The 22,057-nt window shown below is 42.5% G+C and overlaps 1 protein-coding gene across 7 annotated transcripts in view; it reads left to right on the forward strand.

The window, feature by feature from the left end:
* The window catches only part of ERBIN (erbb2 interacting protein), a 247,483-nt gene that overhangs the window by 20,097 nt on the left and 205,329 nt on the right, over window positions 1–22,057 (forward strand). For 5 of the 7 annotated variants that reach the window (XM_056541548.1, XM_056541546.1, XM_056541547.1 and 2 more), the window contains exon 2: window positions 388–651. The gene's annotated coding sequence lies outside the window, so the exon portion shown is untranslated. Of the gene's footprint in view, window positions 1–91; window positions 652–19,384; window positions 19,408–22,057 lie in introns of those variants that run through there. The other 2 variants (XM_056541544.1, XM_056541549.1) reach the window with 2 other exon arrangements.

A 22,057-nucleotide genomic window follows, 5' to 3' on the forward strand; every position in this document is an offset into this window, starting at 1 on the left:
GAGAGACAGCCTCCTGAGAGGAGGGGAAACCAGAGACAGAGGGGGAGGGGAGTGTGTGTGCTGCTGGCAGCAGTACAGGGGAGGAGAGACACTGAGAGAGTGCTGCCTGTGTGTGTCTGTATGCAGGGTGCGGCTCTATAGTGCGACACTGTGCCCCCCAACACAGCACCCTAGTGACCCCCTCTAATACTCAAAGACTCAGGGGGGGCATCCAAGGATCCAAGCACTTAGAATCCTCCATCTCCAGACCCCTTCTTATCCCCTCCCAGCCCTGAGCCCCCCACCACACTCCACACTTTTCATCTCCTCCCCCCTTAGCACTTTTAATCCCCCCCTTTTTAAGATTTTTTTTTTTTTTTATTCTTTAATTTGCTCCTCCTCCTCCAGGAAAAGAGAAAAGAGAACAGAATAAACCTGCATGAGCAAGAGGGAAACTTCATCTGCTATTTCATCTGGAACTTCTACATTTCGTTTGTGTTGGGTGATTTTTTTTGGAGCTGGAAATTTATCTGGATTTATATTTCTGGGGAAACAGTTCTGAGGAGGATTTTAAAGGCAAAGTAGAAACTTCTATTGGATTGTGTCTTTTTTATTTAAAGTTTTAAAAGGCGAAACAGAAAGGAAGAAGAGATCAAGTCAGAACAGGACAAGGTAAGAGCTGCCAGCCTGGTGACTACTTCTGTTTGTGTATAAGATGTATGCTTGTTTTATAAATAGAAGATTTATATTTGTAAATAAGTTTGTTCTCTTGTGCTGGTAGTTTGTACAATACAGGACAGGTTCTGTAGTACTGGACACTCGGGGGTATATTATAGGCACAAGGTTCTGTTTTAATGTTATAGTTTTAGGTTCTGTTTTAGGTTCTGTTTTAGGTTCTGTTTTAATGTTACAGTTTTGGTAAAGCTTTATGCCTTCTTCCATTTGTGGCTCATTTTGACAAACTGGGTCAGGTTTTAGGAATGTAGTGTCACTAGGATAATACTGCTGCTTGTCCTGAAGCAACTAATACCTTTTCAGTTTACACAAAACAATAGTGAAGTTTATAATCTTCAATAATGTGTTTGGGTTTTGCCTCTATCATAACAAGTGTGTCTTCACAGTCCACATGGTTCGGATTGTTCTGTTTGCTTTATAGACTTTTTGATGGATAGCCTCATAGAAATGAGCACAATGGGCTGGAGAATGGTTCCAATTGTAGTCTTTTTTTTTTTTATGACCGGCTTGTTTCCATTGCAGAACCAGATCTGACTATGAGCTCATAGATTCCTGCGCTTGGCTTTGTTGCAGGTTGCTACCTTTCTGTTCAGGCCTTGTCTGTATAGTTGGAGCCAGTCCACTGTGGTTACAATTGGTGTTGCTTAGCAGACCAGATCACATATGGTATGGTATGGTAGCTGCTGCACTTTCTAGTGAGCTGCTTTTACCGCTGCTGTCATGCTGCAGAATTTTATTGGTTGTAGTATGGGTGCTTGTGTCGCTAAGGAAAATGTGTGGTTGCAGATTGGTGCGCTCCTTGTCTAGGTTTCTACATGCACCAGTAGTTTTGCAGCTCTGCATCGTCTGGCCAGGATTGTATCTAACCTTAACATCTGCTAAATAATCAGAAATTGGCTATATAAATTCACCTAGGCTGGAAAACTCAGCTACTTTGGTAACATTAGAGTACGTTTTTGTTCTGCGATGCGTCAAGACCTAGTGTAATGCTGTCAGGGGTAATCTGAAGCCCTGCAAACTTTTTTTCCATTTTTTTTTCCTTGTCTTCGTTTATTGTTCCTATAGAGGCCTGTTGGATGTGACCTCGTAGAAGATACGTCTATATGGATCTTTACGGTGATTTATTCCCTCTTTTATTCTCGATTCTTTACCTTTTTTGTGTTGTAAAGTGGCAGTTTTCATCAACTTTATCTGCAGGAGCGGTAGGGGGTAGTAGTCCCCGGGTTTTAATCCCTCTGCCTTGTCCTTACACACAGTGGAGCTCTTTGTTCATTCCAGGACAGGCACATCTAGTCTGGTCCTAATCAGACAACATTATGTCCCATTGACAGCGCCAAAATGTTCAGCTCTCTTTAGACGCAGTGGATTGTAGGCTGAGCACCCAGTCTTTAGATCATGTCTGATTTTATATATTTAGTTATTGCTTCTGTATTACAAAGTGGTTGCAGGCTATTCGCAGCGTACCATCTGGGAAATTCTGCTGGCTCTAGTGATCCTTGGAACAAGGTCAAACAAGTGCATTTATTTATTAAAGGCCGTAAACTATTGACATGGAAATGAGACTGGAGAACCTGTTGTTTGGCCCTTTGGCCATGAAGCCGGCTCATTTTTGATGTCTGTAGGGACAGCTGTTGTGATCCAAGGACTTCTTCACCCAGGACCATGAAGATGTCAGTGTTCAGCATTGCAGTCCTGATATTCTCCATGTGGTAATGCAGGAACCATGTGTTTAAAATGTATGGGAATTTTATCAGGCATCTTTTACTAGACATGTAGAACCATCCTATCTGTCACAGCAGGACATGCATTTCCACCATGGAGGGCAGAGTATCCATCACCTCTAGAGTTTTTGCAACAATAGGCCAACACCATGCAAAATGGTGGCCATGTGATTGTGTCCTGGTGCAATAATACAAGTGGCATGCACTTTACAAGACAATGTTGGTCATTTGCATTTTGCATGAGAAAACTTCTCTGGATCACACATACTTTAGATGTAACCTGAAGACTATTCTTCTTCTGTGTGATGACTGAAGGTAGCCCTATCCTTGTTCTCTGTAGCGGCACTGTCATGGTATTGGTGCTCTGGGCTGCAGTGGTCCTCTCTACTGCTTTTATATATGTTTTTTTTTTTTTGCCATTTTTTTGATTCTTCTTAGGCTACTAGAACAAAAATAGTTCTATTGGCCTGTGATTTGTTGGACTTGGGGACAGTATTTTGTAAGCATAGAAAAGACCAATGTGAAACCTCTTTAGAAGACAACTCAAAATGGTGTTGAAAAGTGGTCTTCTATGGGGGTTGTTTTTTCTAAGAAATTGACAGTCATGCAAATTCGATGGTACACTTAAAATCCCTTACCCGAAATCTGGTCTGGATAAGGGGGTGGTCTTATGAAGGGGGGGGGGGGGGGGGGTCTTCATAAGAACTTAGAAGATTGTCATCAACATAGAACACCTGGTTTATCTCGTCTGCCCCTATATTATTTTCCTCTTTTTATTTTAGAATAGAAATGTCTATTCCAGCCATTTTTACATTCACTGACTGTAGATTTACCAACCACATTTGCTGGACGTTTTGTTCTAAGCATCTACTAGTCTTTCAGTAAAATATTTCCTCATGTTGCTTATGATTCCCCCTCCCCCCAAATAACCTCAGATTGTGTATCATTGTTCTTGTCTTGTCCTGACCCTTATTAACCCTTTAATACTGCCCCTACAAGTATTGCTTCAAGGGATATATTGCTTCAAGCTCATATGCACACAGACTGGTTATGGGTCCATAATATGAACTGTGTGGATACCATGTGCTATAATATATAGTACTTGGGTTGACGTCTAGGGAGAAGCTGGGAGCACTGTCTTCCCTGAATGTCGTGTTGTGTGACCCATTTGTCTTTTTTAATTTTTTTGCACATCATTGCTGTGTGTATGAAATTATAATAAAGGGGTTTTCCTGGCCTATTCATTAATGACCCAAGCACGAATTACCCAAATCGGCAGCACTATAAATCCTTGGTGTGCCAAGAATCTATGGTACTGCCAGTTTGGGTAATTTGGGTCATTAACATAAGTCTGAGTTTACACACACGGGCCTGCTGTGAGCCAGGACCCTAGACACTTTTTTTTTTTTTGGGGGGGGGGGGGGGGGGGGGGGAGGGGATTTACTAAGACCAATGTCTTGCAGGCCAGTTTTAAGTAACTCTCCACCAGCACACAGTCATGCCAGATATGTGTAAAAAGTGCACCTGAGGCTGCCCATGTGCCCTCACTGAAACCTACGCCAGCTCAGATCTGGCATAGATTTCGGTTACAATTTACCGCTGTTTAAAGAAGGAAATCGTAGTAAATTTGCCTTGTGTAGGTGGACAAGCCACCTTCACGTGACAATATGCCCACTTTAAGCCAAACCTTGTCCACTTGGTGAGCTCACAGGTCAGTTGTTTGGACAAATATTTTGGGACTTTTTTTTTTTTTTTAAATACACCAGACACACGGATGGTAGATCTCTACCCCCCCCCCCCCCCCCTCTTTGTGCGCCTTTATGAACCATTTTATTATTACTTGTAGGGTAGAATACCTCTGTAATGTAGTATTCAATGTTGTCCATGCATTTTTATGAGATGAGAAAAACCTGAAAAACCTAATGAGAACAACCTTTGTATGCCTCCACATAGAGGCCCATAGTACTCTGTGGGTGTTGTTTTATGGATCAGTACCATACAGATCAGTAACATGGTCTTCAGATTCTTGTTGCAGCGTTCTATTAATTTCAGATACTCTGAATAGAATCAGTAAGCTATTATTTTATAGGGGCAGTTAAAAACCCTTTGTTAATAATATTGGTGATACTAAATATCCTGCGGTGCTATGATTGTAATGTATGTGTTTTGTCTCTACATGTTGATCTGGCTTATGTGAACCAAGATCATGTTTCTTATTTAATCATTATAATTTGTGAATCCTACTGAATAGTCCTTTTCTCGCCGAAAAGGACAATTCAGCAGGACAATGGAAAATTTTAGAGAATAAGCTTTGTCTATGATAATGTTATGAAATCGGAAGAGGTAATCTCAATGCCGTGCTCATGATTCAACTCTTTGCTATTCAGTTTTTTTCTTCTTCCAGTTCCTGTTAACTTTCTGAAGAAAGGTATTGAAAATCTGTTTCTTATCCTTATTGTTTGGAACACACATCAACACTTAATCTCTTAATACTGAAAAGAATGGTCTACAAATTCTTAAAGGATAGCTCCAGTAAATCATATTTTGGAGTATTGCCAGTCTCTTCACCCACACAACTAGCGTACCGAGATTTACTGTGTAAGATCCTATCAGAGAAAAGTAGAAAACCAATCCTAGCGATCAGCTGTAATCTGTACAGAGCCCTGTCTGTAAGTGTTTGGTTCTCTGCAGCACCACCACAGGTGATATGAAACATTACACACAGTACTCATTTAATTTATTGGGTTTGTCTACAGGACAAGTTGGGTTCTTGCAAAGGATCAGTAAAGGACTGTCGAGCCCAGAGATCAATGCTCCTTATTGGGACCTGTCTAACCTCTCTCTTCTCTGTCAAAAAGATGAGGATCCTAAACGGAGGAACCCCTTTAATTACTGGGAATTTCCTATTAGTGTAGATGGAAATAGGATTTTCAAAACTGTACAATATTATTATTGATAATGCTTATTAGGGATCGACCGATATCGTTTTTTTAGGGCCGATACCGATAATCGGTGCAGGTTAGGGCCGATAGCCGATAACTTATACCGATATTCCGGTATAAGTTATCGGCTATTTAACCCCCTGCGACACCGCTGCAGATAATTGATTTAAAGCGGGCGCTTTAAATCAATGATCTGCAGTGGCTTTTGCGGGGCCATAGACCACCACCACCACCGCCGCCGCCACCACCCGCTTCTCTCCCCTACCTGCCAGGGTGCTCTGGGCCATCCATCCATCGTTCATGTAGTGTCCGGGGGCGTTCCGGGTGGAGGGTGGTCCGGTCCGGGCTGTCCTTCTTCTCCGGCGGTCATCTTCTCCACTCCAGGCAGGCTCTGGCCTAGTACGCTGCATAGACGTCGCTGCGCAGTGACGCCCGTGCGCAGCGACGCACCTGACGTCACGGCGTAGCGGCGTCTATGCAGCGTACTAGGCCAGAGCCTGCCCGGAGTGGAGAAGAAGACCGTGGGAGAAGGACAGCCCGGACCGGACCACCCTCCACCCGGAACGCCCCCGGACACTACATGAAGGAAGGATGGCCTGGACCACCCCCATTACGGGTAAGTTAAATTTTTTTATTGACTCGGAGGGTGGGGGAGGGGCCCGACCGGTATAGCGGTATGGGCAAAAATCCATACCGCATACCGCCTAGCATCACGGTGGGGGGTGCGGTGCGGCGGGTCGAGGGGGTGGCGGTCGCGGTGCAGTGGGGGCGGTGCGGGGGGCGGGGCATTATCGGCTTATCGGCAAGATAATTGCCGATACCGATAATGCCCAAAATCGTGATTATCGGCCGATAATATCGCCCATACAGATAATCGGTCGATCCCTAATGCTTATGTCAGTGAGCACTAAACTATTAGTTCTCATGATTTCACATATCTGTATGTTTTACAGATAAGTAATCTTATTCCCCTTTTGTGTTAGTTGGTGTCGTCCTTACATGGGCAAGGTCATTGTTCTGCAATCGCATAATGATGCTGCATATATTACATCTCCAATACTGCATGCTGCTGGCGTCCTGCAACCTAGTAGGTAGAGTACGTCAATAGTCAGAGGACCCCAAAAATATGAAGGTCGTGGCCACTATTAGATTCAGTAGATGATAACACAATATGACTATTAAGAATATGACCAAACAACATGGCTGTCACATTAGCACTTACTACCAGTACAGCAACCAGCAGTTGGAGAAGTACATGCAGGGGGCATGCATGAGCTACGTGTGACTTTACTACACGTGTGGCTTCACTACATGAGGGACTAGATACCTGTAGAAAAGTGGTACCAATGCTGAGTCATTTAAGCAGGACTTCCAGCCCTGTAAAATATTTCGCAAACAGAAAAAATGGTAGCAGGCAAAATAATACTGATCTTATCAATCCCCCCCTGCTCCTATGCTGATTCTTCCCTGGTCCCGCTGGTCTTTTTACCAGCCTCCAGCTAATGGCTATAGCATAGCAATTAAACTCATGACCTCTGCAGCCTATCAATGGTTGTAGCTGGGATGTGTAGACACCCCTGAGGGCACCACTGAGCCTGCCCCAATTGCCGTCAGAAGTGAAATGTTGACATCACTGGAGTCATATGAACAGAGACCAGTCGAGGATCATAGAAATGTCAACACTATGTCAAAAGGGGATTGGCAAGGTGGGCACATTACTACTTTTGTTACTTCATACCATTGTATCATAAAGGGATTCTGTTGCATTGGAGAATCCCATTTTACCTCATTGATGAGGCAGAAACCTATTTTAGCTATGGTAGAATGTTATGTAATACAAACTGTGCCTGGCACTGTGTCCGTGGAGTGGCATAGTCCAGAGCCAGGGGATTGTTCTGGCAGTAATGGGGCTGCCGGACCACTGGGTTAATTCTCCTGGCAGTGCAGCGGTGGTGTTCGTTGCCTGATGTCACACCATTTTAAGTTAGGGATCCACTTGAATCAGGTGGCCGTGAGGTGATAATTTGTACAATTTGATCAATATGTATAAAAACAACAACCTGATGTTAGATTTGTAATTGCGCAGAGGTTCAACAGATCAGCGTACAACAAGTGGAATAGCCCTTTTTATTTTAAGTTGATGTTAGAATATATGGTGTATTACAGTACAAGGCTGGCTTCTGTAACTAGCTAAGAACAATGGGTAATCTCTGTAGAGCCATTCACATTGGGCAGGACCTCAGTCATGAATAAACTGAATAACTTTTTTTTATATGGTTCTTTGCACATGTAAAAACAGGAATCCTGATGTAATGTTGTGGAGAACTGCAGAGCCGAGTAGAAAAATATTTTTTGTTTTCTTTTAGCTGTAACCTATTTGTAGGACAGGATTTGCTCATTTGTGTCTCTGTAGTTGGAGCTGAACACCCTCATGCCCTATGTGTGACGTCTTGTTGTGGTTTGTAGCCTCAACACATCTCTTTACCTCTGTGATGTGACAACTGGTTGTATTTTACAAGAAATGTAGCTTCCCTCATGCTAGTTCAGTCTTTCCTTTTTTTATAGTTTTTTTTTTCTTTTTTCTACTGGGTAGTGTGATGAGATAGCACATGTTTAAGTTCTAGCACATGGGTTGATGTTTGCCATTTTTTCTATTTTATAAAAGGGCTTTACTTTTGCCTAAAATAAAGGTTTTCTTGCACATTTAGGTTTTGTTCAGTTTTTGAAGCCATAACGGATTGTAGATCATAATGGAAGGAAGACATATTAGGGTTTCACATCTACTGCACACATATGAAAACATGTGGGGACACGTGACCGCACAGTTTTGCTGGTGATTTTTCTGACAACATTGTATGCTAATGGCCACTGCTTGCAAGTGTGGCTTCCATTTTTTTTCTCAATTGGAAAACAGCTCTCTTCTGTGTATACACATTCATTCATTTTACAGCTGTAATTTTTGTTGCTCTAAAACTAAGTGCTGGACCTTTTTATGACCAGTTATGTGCCAAAATATGGCTGTAAGTTGGGGCATAAATAACTGGTTGTATCTCCCCAAAAAAGTGAAGAAGAATTCACTCAAATGTAAAAAGAAGGTTCAAAAACTGTCTGAAATTGTGTGCACAAAGTCTGTGAATGTCTTCCCGCAATCAAGTTTATTTAAAAAAAAATGTATTAAATAAAAGCCAGGCATAAGTTTAAAGAAAATGGAGTCTTTTTTTTTAATTTTTTTTTTTTATTCCATCCTTGACTTAAGATGGAAAACACCCCCAAAGCATACTCTAATTTAGAAGAAATACTGATCATGAACATTATTACCATGGATTCTGCAAGGAAAAGCTATAGTTTACCCAGTGAATGAGCGTTGCAAGAAGTGGCAATACCCATTAGATAGAAGTAGGTTGATGGTTGAAAAACTGTTGAACAAACAATCGTCTGATGAACAATGTGTTCAAATTTCTTCGGGGGAAGTTCTGAAATTGTTCTTTAACACAACAGTCTGTCATTGACGGCTTAAATGATGGTTTGTTGATAAACAGTCAGTTATTTGGTTGAAATTGTTCACTTTGATCAATTTAATCTAGTGTGTTTAGGCAACTTAGATCCCATAGCTGATTTTCAGGGCATTTATTTACAAATCAAGTGTCAGTCTCTGACTTCTCTCTACATACAGTCTTTGTTTTACAGGAGGACCATGAAAGGGGAGAGGACATGGAGATTTAGGTAGGCCAGACAGCCAAAGGCCTAGCCCCTTGTCATTTATTTCACAATAAATTGTTTTCTTTTCGGCCATTTTTCAGGGTAGACAAATATTTTCTAGTTTCTGACATAGTTTATAAGCTAATTATTAAAGGGAAGAAGAACTGGTTCTTCTAGATTCACCGGTGCATGCACAGATCATATGGGCTGAATTTGGCAGACTGAAATACTTGACCAATATGACTTTCCCCAGTATTGATTTAAAGAGCCACAAACATAAACCACATTTGTCCTCCTTTACATATAGGTATGCGACACACAACTTATTTTACCAACTTTCATACAAACTTTGCTTTGTAGGAAAACCTCTTTAAGGTCACCAGGGTACCCTATCTGGGAGCATAATATGCCAAGGCAGATACTGAGAGCCTGGAGATGTATAGGTCAGAGGCATAGCGTGGGGGGTGAAGGGGGGGGGGGGGGGCGGCCACACCGGGCGCAACATCTGGGGGGGCGTGCTCGCACTCGCAGCTCTCCGCCCCTGGCTGGCTCGCTCTCTCTCTCTCTGCAGTGCTGGCTGTGCGAATCCGATCCGAGGCCCCCCCCCAGATTGTTGCCCCTCTTCCTGAACTATCGCATGGTGGAGCGGGAGCTGTCGGCTGTCCCGCTCCACCACCCCTTTCTCACGCCCGTCACCTTGCTATCACACGCCACGGCTGCTCCATTCCTGCAGTCAGTGAGAGCCAATCACGGCAGGCCGGCGCAATTACATCACATAATCGCGCCGGCGCCCGGAGATCACGTCCCCGCGGCTCTCACTGACTGCAGGAATGGAGCAGCTGCAGTGTGGGAGAAAGGTGACGGGCATGAGAAAGGGGAGGGGGGAGCAAATTATAAGTGAGAGGGGCAAATGATGAGTAAGGGGCACATGTCAGGGTGGCATTATATGTGGGGGCACATGACAGGACCCCCCCCCCCTGTCATGTGCCCCTCATATATAATACCCCATGTCCTGTGCCCCTCACATATAATGCCCCCTGTCCTATATGTGAGGGGCACATGTCAGGGGGGCATTATATGTGAGGGGCACATGTCAGGGGGCAATATATATGGGGGTACATGACAGGGGCCCCTGTCATGTGCCCATATAATGCACATATAATGCCCCCTGACATTTGCCGCTTACTTATAATACCCAAAGTCATGTGCCTTGGATCATCTCCAGGGTATGGTTCCATTTTGATGTTTAGTTTTTGTTCTTGATACTTTTTGTCGTTTACGATGGTTGTGAGATGACATATAATAGCACGGCCCATGCTAGGTTACTACATTTGTAGATTTGTATTCATAGACCTGCTGAAAATGTGGAGAATGTGTAATGCATGTTCGCACTCAATAAAGTGTTTGAAAATAAACTTGTATTTAGATGCATTTTACTTTAATTACATCAGTATTTTCATAACAAACAATACATGTGCTTAGGGGGTAAGGGTTTCTTTAACCAATCTAGTGGAAGAGACTCGAGTGCTAAAATCCACAGGTTAGGGGGCGCAAATTACTTGCCTTGCCCCGGGTGATGACAACCCATGCTTACGCCACTGGTATAGGTTTCCACGATTTGAGTCAGTACTTGCTTTAAAAAAGATGTTCAGATGCTGCAAGAGCTTCTCTTGCCTACAAGAGAGCAAATCTGTGAGCCCTTGTTTTCCCGCCAACACAAAGCACCATCCTATGACTCCTCCAATGCACAGAGCAAGCCTGAGTCCTGTTTTCTCTGCCCACACACAGAGCAAATGTGAGAGTCCAGCTTCCCCGATCGACAGAGCAAGCTTGTGACTGTTGCTTCCTCCAACCACATACAGAGCAATTTAAATCCTACAAAAAGGGCAAATAAAATCACATAAAAAGCACAAAGGGCATGGCAAGAAAATACACTGCTCAAAAAAATAAAGGGAACACTTAAACAACACAATGTAACACCAAGCCAATCACACTTCTGTGAAATCACACTGTCCACTCAGGAAGCAACACTGACAATCAATTTCACATGCTGTTGTGCAAATGGAACAGACAACAGGTGGAAATTATAGGCAATTAGAAAAACATCCACAATAAAGGAGTCATTCTGCAGGTGGTGACCACAGACCACTTCTCTATTCCTATGCTTTCTGGCTGACGTTTTGGTCAATTTGGAATGCTGGCGGTGCTTTCACTCTAGTGGCAGCATGAGACAGAGTCTACAACCCACGCAAGTGGCTCAGGTAGTGCAGCGAAGGTTTGCTGTGTCTGTCAGTGTAGTGTCCAGAGCATGGAGGCGCTACCATGAGACAGGCCAGTATATCAGGAGACGTGGAGGAGGCTGTAGGAGGGCAACAACCCAGCAGCAGGACCGCTACCTCCGCATTGTGCAAGGAGGAGCAGGAGGAGCACTGCCAGAGCCCTGCAAAATGACCTCCAGCAGGCCACAAATATGCATGTGTTCACTCAAACGGTCAGGAAAAGACTCCATGAGGGTGGTATGAGGGCCCGATGTCCACAGGTGGGGGTTGTGCTTACAGCAGGATGTTTGGCATTTGCCAGAGAACATCAAGATTGGCAAATTCTCCACTGGCACCCTGTGCTCTTCACTTATGAAAGCAGGCTCACACTGAGCACATGTGACAGACATGACAGAGTCTGGAGACTCAGTTGAGAATGTTCTGCTGCCTGCAACATCCTCCAGCATGAGCGGTTTGGTGGTGGGTCAGTAATGGTGTGGGGTGGCATTTCTTTGTTGGGCTGCACTGCCCTCCATGTGCTTGCCAGAGGTAGCCTGACTGCCATTAGGTACCGAGATGAGATCCTCAGACCCCTTGTGAGACCATATGCTGGTGCGGTTGGCCCTGGGTTCCTCCTAGTGCAAGACAATGCTAGACCTCATGTGGATGGAGTGTGTCAGAGTGTGTCAGCAGTTCCTGCAAGAGGAAGGCATTGATGCTACGGGCTGGCCCGCCCGTTCCCCAGACCTGAATCCGATTGAGCACATCTGGGACAGCACATCTGCTGGCTAGAGAAAGAAATCTTTCTCTAGCCAGCAGACCCTATCATTATCCTGTGGGTACTGTTTTCTTGCCATGCTCTTTGTGCTTTTTATGTGATTTTTATTTGTCATTTTTTGTGTGACTTAAATAATGAATACAATATTTGATATACACATACAGAGCAAGCTTGAGAGTCCTACTTCCTCCACCCACATACAGAGCAAGCTTGAGAGACCTGCTTCTTCCACCCACACACAAAGGAAGCCTGTGAGTCCTGCTTCCTGCACCCACACACAGAGCAAGCCTGTGAGTCCTGCTTCCTGCACCCACGTACAGAGCAAGCCTGTGAGACCTGCTTCTTCCACCCACACACAGAGCAAGCCTGTGAGTCCTTCTTCCTCCACCCACACACAGAGCAAGCCTGTGAGACCTGCTTCTTCCACCCACACACAGCAAGCCTGTGAGTCCTTCTTCCTCCACCCACACACAGAGCAAGCCTGTGAGTCCTGCTTCTTCCACCCAAGCACAGAGCAAGCCTGCTTCCTCCACCCACACACAGAGCAAGCCTGTGAGTCCTGCTTCCTGCACCCACGTACAGAGCAAGCCTGAGAGACCTGCTTCTTCCACCCACACACAGAGCAAGCCTGTGAGTCCTTCTTCCTCCACCTACACACAGAGCAAGCCTGTAAGTCCTGCTTCTTCCACCCACATACAGAGCAAGCCTGTGAGTCCTTCTTCCTCCACCTACACACAGAGCAAGCCTCAGAGTCTTCGTTCTTCTGTCCACTCACAGTATTTCACAGCTCTTCATTTGCAATCATGGAAGAACCTGTGTATTCCCAAACCCAGCCTTTTCACTATGATATATTACTAATAATTCTGGATGTAAACGTGCATTTTTATGATGGAGCTTAAAATAAGAGTTTAGGAGAGTTGTGTGTGTGTGTATATTGTATTGTGGTGCTGAAAACAGAATACTGCTTTGTTTGGCACCTTTAAAATTGGTATCCATATGTAATTTGTCAGGCAATATAAATCTATAGAGACTTTATGGTATATATTTGTGATCCTTCCTTCCGTTGATCCTCTTGCTGTCATATTTTTAGCAGCGGTCTATGCTGAATTGTTTAGTTTACTTGGTTTCCAGAGTACTCATGTGCTGAGATATAAGCTCAACTTATTTAGCCAGCAGACAAGAAAAGCCTTGCAATGGATCTGTCTGGGTGACATGATTCCTCACTGTCAGAGTAGGTCATGAGCTTATTTTAGTAGCGAAGCTTTCTGATGCCCGGTGTCTATGAGGTGTACTTTCACAAGTCCATTCTGTCTTACTTGATATAATATACATGATGGGAACGGTTCTTGTGGTCAAATTATTGAAGAAATTTAAGACCAGTGTGTGAAAAATTGGGTGAGGGGATGCCATACAACTTCTGATGACTAAATTAGATCTTTTGATTCTGTACATGATATAACGTTTTTGGCATTATATAGGTTTTCCACAAACTATGAATTATCTACAGTTGTGGCCTATTGGAAGAGCTGCTGAGAGCATTCACACAGAAGCATAAGTTTTAACATTACGGAATTGGAAATATGTATAATATATATATTATATAATAAATTTATTTATGTATTATATAAATATATTTTCACGTATACCACAGAAGGCTACTAGTTTCACATCATGGAGACGCTTCTTCCAGCTTCACTACAATCGGGTGAGTGCGACTTATTTCTCTCTTGCATTGAAGTTATACCTTGTAATTTTTTTAGCTAAATCTGTGCTCATTCTGGGCTGAGGAGTCCAGTGGGTGGTCCTAATCAGCGACTGACTGTTATCTTTATCAATTCATTAAAGGGCTACTCCGGTGGAAAACATTTTTATTTTATTTTTTTATTTTTTTATTTTTTATCAAAAAAAAGTTTTCCACTGTAGTACCCCTTTAAGGAGAGGCTGTCTATCACTGAGTAGAACCGCCCACTAGACTCTTAATTTCAAAATGAGTGATGGTTTAGATCAATTAATAACAAGTTATACTGAGTATACTCACAAATCTATATCCTCTTAAGGACACTGGTTGGGGAAACCATGATGTTCTAACACTTTAACATGCCCCCCCCAAAAAATACCGTTAAATACTGTGATACCGCGATAATAAAAAAAAATACCGTGATACCCATTTTTGGTCATACCGCCCAGCTCTATGATCGGGACTATCGCAATAAAAACGCGATGTCCCGATCAGCTAGGACGCGAGCGGAGGTCCCCTTACCTTGCTCTGTGGCGTCCGATTGAGCAATCAACCCCCTATTATGCTGATCCATGCAAAGCTATGGCTTTGTAGGGATCGGGGTAAAAGATCAGTGTGTGCAGTGTTATGGCTGGCTGAGACAAATCCCCCCCCCCCCCCCCCCCCCCGTAGGCAAAGTGCACCTCGGATTCTTTAGGAGCTGTTGCTTTCACAATTTGCTGCATTTCCAATGCGACAGGTCCCCTTTAAGATTCATATGTTTCGGATCACATTTGATTCATTTGTGTGGAAAGGACATTTCGTTGCTGCGGGAGGAGACATTCTAGTATGTACCTGAAAGAAGCCAAGCCATCTATTTATAACCGTATACAGCTTTGTTTGATTTAAAGGGATGGTCATACGTCTTGTTGACTTTGCCTGGCTTTGGTAGTGGTGCGTAGGTTCACAGGATTTTTTTTGTAGCTGTTCTTGGTTATAATTATATCTTAGCAAATTGATGATATGTGCATTAGGAGAATGATCTTGACAGGATGGTTGACCCTTGGGAATGAGCATGCTTACCGTATCCCTGGATGCTACATAATAAATTCATTTATGGCACATCAATCAGCCCCAGCAGAAATGCATCCTCCTCCTCCTCCCTCTGCAGTGATCGCTCACCTTTAACAAATGGCATTGAAGACTAAGTTTGCTTTTCATCCCTTTAGATCCTTGCAACTGTAATAATATTTCTCTAGATAAGGGGAGAGATAAGAAGACTGCACAGTTTAATTTGTTAAAATCCTTTTATCTGGGATCAATGGACTGTAAAGCTGGTCAAACACATTAGTTAAGTGTCACAGTTTAATGCAGTGTTTCCCAATCAGAGTCTCTCCGGCTGTTACAAAACTACAACTCCCAGCATGACTGTCCGGGCATGCTGGGTGTTGTAGTTTTGCAACAGCCGGAGACGCTCTGATTGGGAAACACTGGTCTAATGCTCTGGTTTTTCCAACCCTTCATTGGAATAGCAAAATTTGTAGTTACTCCACAAGCTACCGGTATATTATATATTAGCCCCCCCACTGTTCTCTTATTTCATATTGTGGAGGAAAGAAGGATCGGACATGTTGGATTTCAGGATATTTTGGCACATTTAAAGGGGTACTGAAGGAAAAAACTTTCTGTCTCCAGAAAGTTAAACAGATTTGTAAAGGACTTCTATTAAAAAATCTTAATCCTTCCAATAATTATCAGCTGCTGAAGTTGAGTTGTTCTTTTCTGTCTGGCAACAGTGCTCTCTGCTTACATCTCTGCTTGTCGTGGAAACTGCACAGAATAAAAGCGATTTGCTATGGGGATTTGCTTCTATTCTGGACAGTTCCCGAGACAGGTGTCGTCAGAGAGACAGAAAAGAACAACTCAACTTCAGCAGCTCATAAGTACTGAAAAGATTAAGATTTTATTATAGAAGTAATTTATAAACCTGTTTAAAGGAGTACTCCGGCGCGCACTTTTTTCCTGGATAACCCCTTTAAGCCTTGCCCAGGAAAAACCTACTTTTGGATGGGATTTGCATAAACCTTACCCTTTTCATGGTCTGATTTGCAGTATAAGGGTAGCGTCACATGTGCCGTATATTGCTGCATATTTTTTTTTCAGCTGATTTTTCTACCCATTGACTTTAATGGGTAGGAACATACGCAGCCGCAAAATATGGCACGTGTGACCCAACGTAATACCAAGTAAAGCAGACCTGTTGTCCAGTATGGGTGTTTAACTGCTGGGTCCTGTACATACTAGGCTAACTTCACACGGCCCTTGTGCTCTGAACCATTCGTCTTTTTTTTTTTTTTCGCCGGACAGGTCGGAGCACAACTGACACCGCCATGTCTTGAAGAATCCCATTGACTTGAAGGGGCTTTGTCGGGTGTCCGGTATTTTATAGGACATGCTCTATTTATTTATTTTTTTTCCCGCTCAACTCCCATACTTCCGATGGAGCTCCCTTTACCGGACCAGAGCAGCCGTGTGAACGAGCCCTTACCTTTATGTGACTAGAGTGATTCATCTGCATACCAGGAGCACCAGTTGTTTACATTGAGTACTGCTGTAAACCTGCTTTAAAGGCAGCTATAATGTTTTAGTAAGAGGAGTCTTTAAATAGGGACCCTGATTATAGGTAATCCTGATTTGTTATGGCAGCCATGCTTAATGCAGGCAACCATCAAATACCTTTTAAAGGGGTACTCTTCCGAAAATTTTTTTTAGCCCATATCCAAAAGATAGCAACCCCCGCGGCACCCCAGTCATCTGTGCATGGAGCGAACTCCAGTCTGATGACTGGCTACTAAAGCTGCCGCACCCCCTCCATTCATGTCTATGGGAGGAGGCGTGACAGCTACGTAGTGGCCTTCACGCTCCCTCCCATAGACATGAATGGAGGGGGCGTGGCATGACGTCATGAACGCAGAAGCTCCAAGCTTCCGTGTTCCTGATGTTGCCGCTGCTGGCCTGGAGATTGCCGGGGTCCTCAGTGGTGGGACCCCCGCGATCAGACAACTTATCCCCTATCTTATCCCCTAAAACAACATGTTTTTTGGCAGAGCACCCCTTTAAGTTAATGGTTTAAAGTTGAAAAGCATTTCCTAATTTTAAATAATGCATGAAAATTTTGCAGTAAATGTAAATCCTTTAGATGCCAACTATGACCAAGAAACTGCTGAATAGTATGAGTATATCATAAGTTTGGTCCATTTATCTCTTTTTCTTATATGTCAAAAATAGTTTTTTTGGCTGACCTATACTATATAGTATGAGGATAAAATGGTTGGGAAAGATTTACTAAGCTAAATGCACCATAATTCTGTCTATTTACTTTTTAAAAAAATGGTGTTTGCTCCTTGCAGAAGATTTAATGTGTACGAAGACACATTTTACACCTCACTAAACAGTTTGAAGAGTGCTTAAAAAAGGGCTGCGACTTAAAATTTGTCAAAGTGTTGCTGTACAGTAAGCCAACCAAGAGGTGGCATAAAAAGTGTCTAACTTGTCTAATAAAATACACCAAATCTATTACACAGAGTGCTATACTGTGATACATTTGGTGCATCTTCTGTCTGCCTGTTCTACTTTTAAAGGGGTATTCCCATTTGGGACATTTATGGTACAGTATATCTGAGGAATATGCAATAAATGACTGATCGATGGGACTCCTACCTTTCTCGAGATCAAGGGTCTGCTTGCTGCTGCCAGAGGTAACGTCAGTGAAAGTCATGGTTCACTATACTACTCTGTGCTAAGCGTACACAACTTCCATTAACATTGATAGAAGTTATTCAAACTGCTTAAAACAGCTGGCTATACTGTTTACGGTGAAGGCCACAAGAAGGCCAGGCTGAGGGCCCTCTATCTCAAGATTGGTTCAGGTCCCTTGGCATATCCTATGGATATTCCACATAAGTCCAGATTAGAGTAACCCTTTACAGGGGTACTTTGATGGTAGGGTGTTTTTATTTTATTGCATTTTTTTTTATTTTATTTTTTTTAAAGATGCCCAACCTAATTCTTATTCTTAAAATTAAAACAAAAAAAAAAACCAAACCTTTACTTCCCTCCTGTGCTGCCAAAATGCCTCCAGTAATGCTGCTTCGGTCCCCAGTGCGAACCTCTTCCTGGTACTGGTGGTTGATGTGTTACAGAGCAGCTCAACCAATCACTGACCGCAGTGGCCACAGCAAATTGGCTTAGCGGCAATGTGACATATTGAGCCCCAGTACCAGAAAGAAGGCCAGGGCTCAATATATCACATGTGCCATTCAGCCAATCACTGTCTGAGGTGGGACACTGCTGTGGCCAGTGATTGGCTGAGTTGCACTGTGACGCCACCAGCACCAAGAGGAGGATCGGAGGCACCGGGGGAGTGTAAAGGTTTGTGATTTTTTTTTTTTGTTCTTTAATAAGAAACAAGCTGGGCACCTTTTTTAAAAAAAAAACAAAAAATAAAACACTACCACCAAAGTACCCCGTTAAGTTATCTAACTATTTAGAAAGTAGTAATAAATCAGCCCCATTGATTCAAATTTAGGGAACAGCTCATCAGTAAGATGCTTCTTGGAAATAGCCAACTTAATCTACATTATTGGCCGCAGCTTGTCTCCAGAACTTGTTCTTCATTACTCTCTCACTGACCATCCAGTGCTGCCATGGAGATGTTCACCAGAGTACATCGGTTCTTGCCAAGAATTACTTTGTGCTCTTTTACCTCTTTCTTGGAATTGCCTAGTGACAGTGACTCCTAGAAGCAGATTTCCCTATATGATACCTGCTTGTGGATATTGATGAGCTGTGCATTGGTGAAGTTACAGCTGGGAAAATGGATGGATGTGTGTCCGTATGTTACTACGAAATGTTTTATTTTATCAAATTGAAAATGAAACATTTGGTTCCCAAGGTGTTTATTTCAACTAGCACGCTTGGCATTAAAAAATAAAGGGGTTGGTTGGGAATTCTTAGGTTCTTTTAACACCACAAACCATGGCAGGGGTATCCCCCATATTTAAAAAAATTTTTTATAAAAAAAGTGCATACTTTGGGATATACATTTTTTACAGCATGTCGCAGTATGGAGTAGCGCAAAACCTCTGCACTATTCTATCCAGAAGAAAAACGCAAACCGGTCAGAAACCACCCAAAGCAGAGATCAAATTGACACTTTTTTGGCCTCCGTTTCGTGATTGGGATCTATAGTTATGTATGTTGTACACCTCGGGTGATTTCCAGATGCATACAGAAAATGGACACCACTCATATAGTGTAAAAATAAAAGAGAGCCTCCAGCAGTTGTAAAACTACAACTCTCAACATGCCCGGACAGCCTTCAGCTGGGAGTTGTAGTTTTAGAACAGTTGGAAACACCCTGTTGGAAACCACTGGTCTGGGGTAAAAACTATAAAAAAAAAAAAACACGTATCCTCACCTTCATTGATGTCCCTCCCTTCCACTGCAGCAGTTCTGATGGTGCCCAGTCTGTCTGTGTAGCTTTTCCCCAGAGTGCTACACAGGGCAGGGTATTGGGGTAAGTAACTACATATCTTATTATTTTACCCTAGCCCAAGCACATAATATAAGCACTGTCATATAAACATTATATATAGCTGTTGTGGCTCTGTATGGCATTTTTGTTTAGGAGCTTCTTTATATGGCTCTGGAGGTATTATTTTGTGCACTGTGTTGGTAGTATTTGGGGCTTCTAGCAGATACTGTATATAAGTTGCTCACTTTTTTTGTTTGTAATGTTTTAAAATGTATACACGTGTATGTATGTGTGTGTATATGTATGTATATATATATATATATATATATATATATATATATATATATATATATATATATTAAACTATTAACCTGTACTGTAAAAAAACGCATAAGCTTATCTATTGTTAATCTTAGTATTTAAGAGTAATTAACAATGGCAAATTAGAGTTTCCCAATGATGTCCATCTGTTAAATCAGTCACAAAAATCTACCAGTGTGCTGTAAATCTGCTGACATATGGGAAACGGGGACAGAATCTGATCTTGACGATAACACTTTGTGTGCGCTTAATGTTTTCCTGGCCACATACTGAATCTTCTGTGTGTAAATTTTCAGTTTTTTTATGTAACTTTTTTTTCTGGTCCTGTACTGTGAGTGCTGCAGATATAGAATTTGCCACCACTGTACCATAGAGATCATTGGCTTCATTGTGACCATGTGGGATATCTATTCACTTTCATTCTTTTAGCCTTTTTTCCTATCTTAAAGAAGTACTCCAGGGCAATAAAACGTATCCACAGGATAGTGAATACGTTTTTTGAACGCTGGGGGTCCAACCGCTGGGACCCCCGCGATCTCCTGCATGGCATCCTGGCATTCCCCAGGAAGGGGCATGTCAACCCCTGCAGGAAGCTTTGGTCGACATGTTTCTCTATGAGATACATGGAGGGGAGGCCTGTCAGCTGCCACTTCATGCGTGGGTCGAAATGACCCCTTCCTGGGGACTGCCGAGGTGCTGCGCAGGAGATTGCTCCCAGTGGTCGTTTGACGACACACACATTATCCACACAGAGCTGCGGCAGTGCCGGTTCCCCGTACAGATCGCTGAGGTACCAGCAGTTGGACCCCCCGCTATCAGACACTTATCCCCTATCCTGCGGATAGGGGATAAGTGTCTAACACTGCAGTACTCCTTTAAAGGGGAACTCCCTTGGAAACAAGTTGAAAGCAAATGTTTTCAAATCAACTTGTGCCAGAAAGTTAAACAGATTTGAAAATGACTTCTATTTCAAAATCTGAAGCCTTCCAGTACTTATCAGCTGCTGTATACTACAGAGAAATTTGTGAAGTTCTTTCCAGTCTGACAACATTGTTCTCTGCTGACACCTCTGTCTGTTTAGATTAGAAGCATATCCCCATAGAAAACCTCTCCTGATCTGGACAGTTCCTGACACAAAGAGAGGTGTCAGCAGAGAGTACTGTGGTCAGACTGGAAAGAACTTCACAAATTTCTCTGAAGTTTATCTATAGTATACAGCAGCTAAGTACTGGAAGGGTAAATATTTTTTAAATAGAAGTAATTTACAAATCTGTTTGACTTTCTGGCACCAGTTGATTTAAAAATAAATTAAATAAATAAAATTCCCACCAGAGTACCCCTTTAAGGATCTATTCATACAACTTTTATTTTAGTTCTTGATTCGCATATATATTTTCGCCGAGCATGGGGAAAAGGTCCTATTATACCAAAAGGATCTGAACAAGGTATTTTTTAAAAGGTAAAATCTGATTAGTCAAAGCTATTGAAAGTGTTCTTTACAGTAAGAGCAGTATTCTGTTTAGAAACACCCAGTAATGGCAAAATCAAGAACACTTTAAAAATTGAAAATATCAGCCTAATAATGAAAGATAAAGCACTGAGATATTGTAATCCAGAACATTTATCAGGAATTTGCATTTAAATATTTTTTCCATTGAGTCTCTAGCGGTCGTCCGAAAGATGTTCATGACTCTAGTTTATGTAGTACTGGAAAAAGTCTCACCAGGTAGAGCAAGGGATGTGTTTTCTTCTGATAGATTGATATGACATAAGTGTTTTCATTGCCATGATATGCAAGAAATTGTATAAATTACTGTAAATATCACTTGCTTCTACGATTTGGGACTTTAGGATAGGTCACCATCATAGAGCATTGGGTTGGGATCACACTTAGTATTTGATCAATATATTAGTCTGCACCATAGCGCAAATGTCACCATCATAGAGCATTGCAAAAAATGCTTAAATGGTTGTTTTAAATGTAACCTAACTGGGGTGTTTGTGTTATGGGGTGGGTTTGCAGTTTAGTTTTTGTGGTTTTTCTTCAGCAGCGCTGGCTTTCATGTTACTTCCTGTTTGTTTAAAACGTGAGTTTTATTAACTGCAGCACAAAACCTGTGAGATGGTGGAAGGTTTCCGCAGGGTTGTGAACACCAATGAGTTAACTGCTATGTCTTCATTTATGTATTGTGAAAAATCTACAAAGGTCAAGGAAAATTTCCAATATAAATGTCCTTGTTGACTACTGTTTTTTTTTATTGCTGTACAAAAAAAACAACCACAAAACTTGTCCACTGCATTTGCGCTTGTTCTTGCGTTGTTCTGTTGCTCCCTCATAGGCCGGGTTCATACATAGTATTTGTATAGCAGC

This window comes from Hyla sarda, chromosome 1 (genome assembly GCF_029499605.1).
Source record: "Hyla sarda isolate aHylSar1 chromosome 1, aHylSar1.hap1, whole genome shotgun sequence".
In the NCBI taxonomy this organism is placed as follows: domain Eukaryota; kingdom Metazoa; phylum Chordata; class Amphibia; order Anura; family Hylidae; genus Hyla; species Hyla sarda.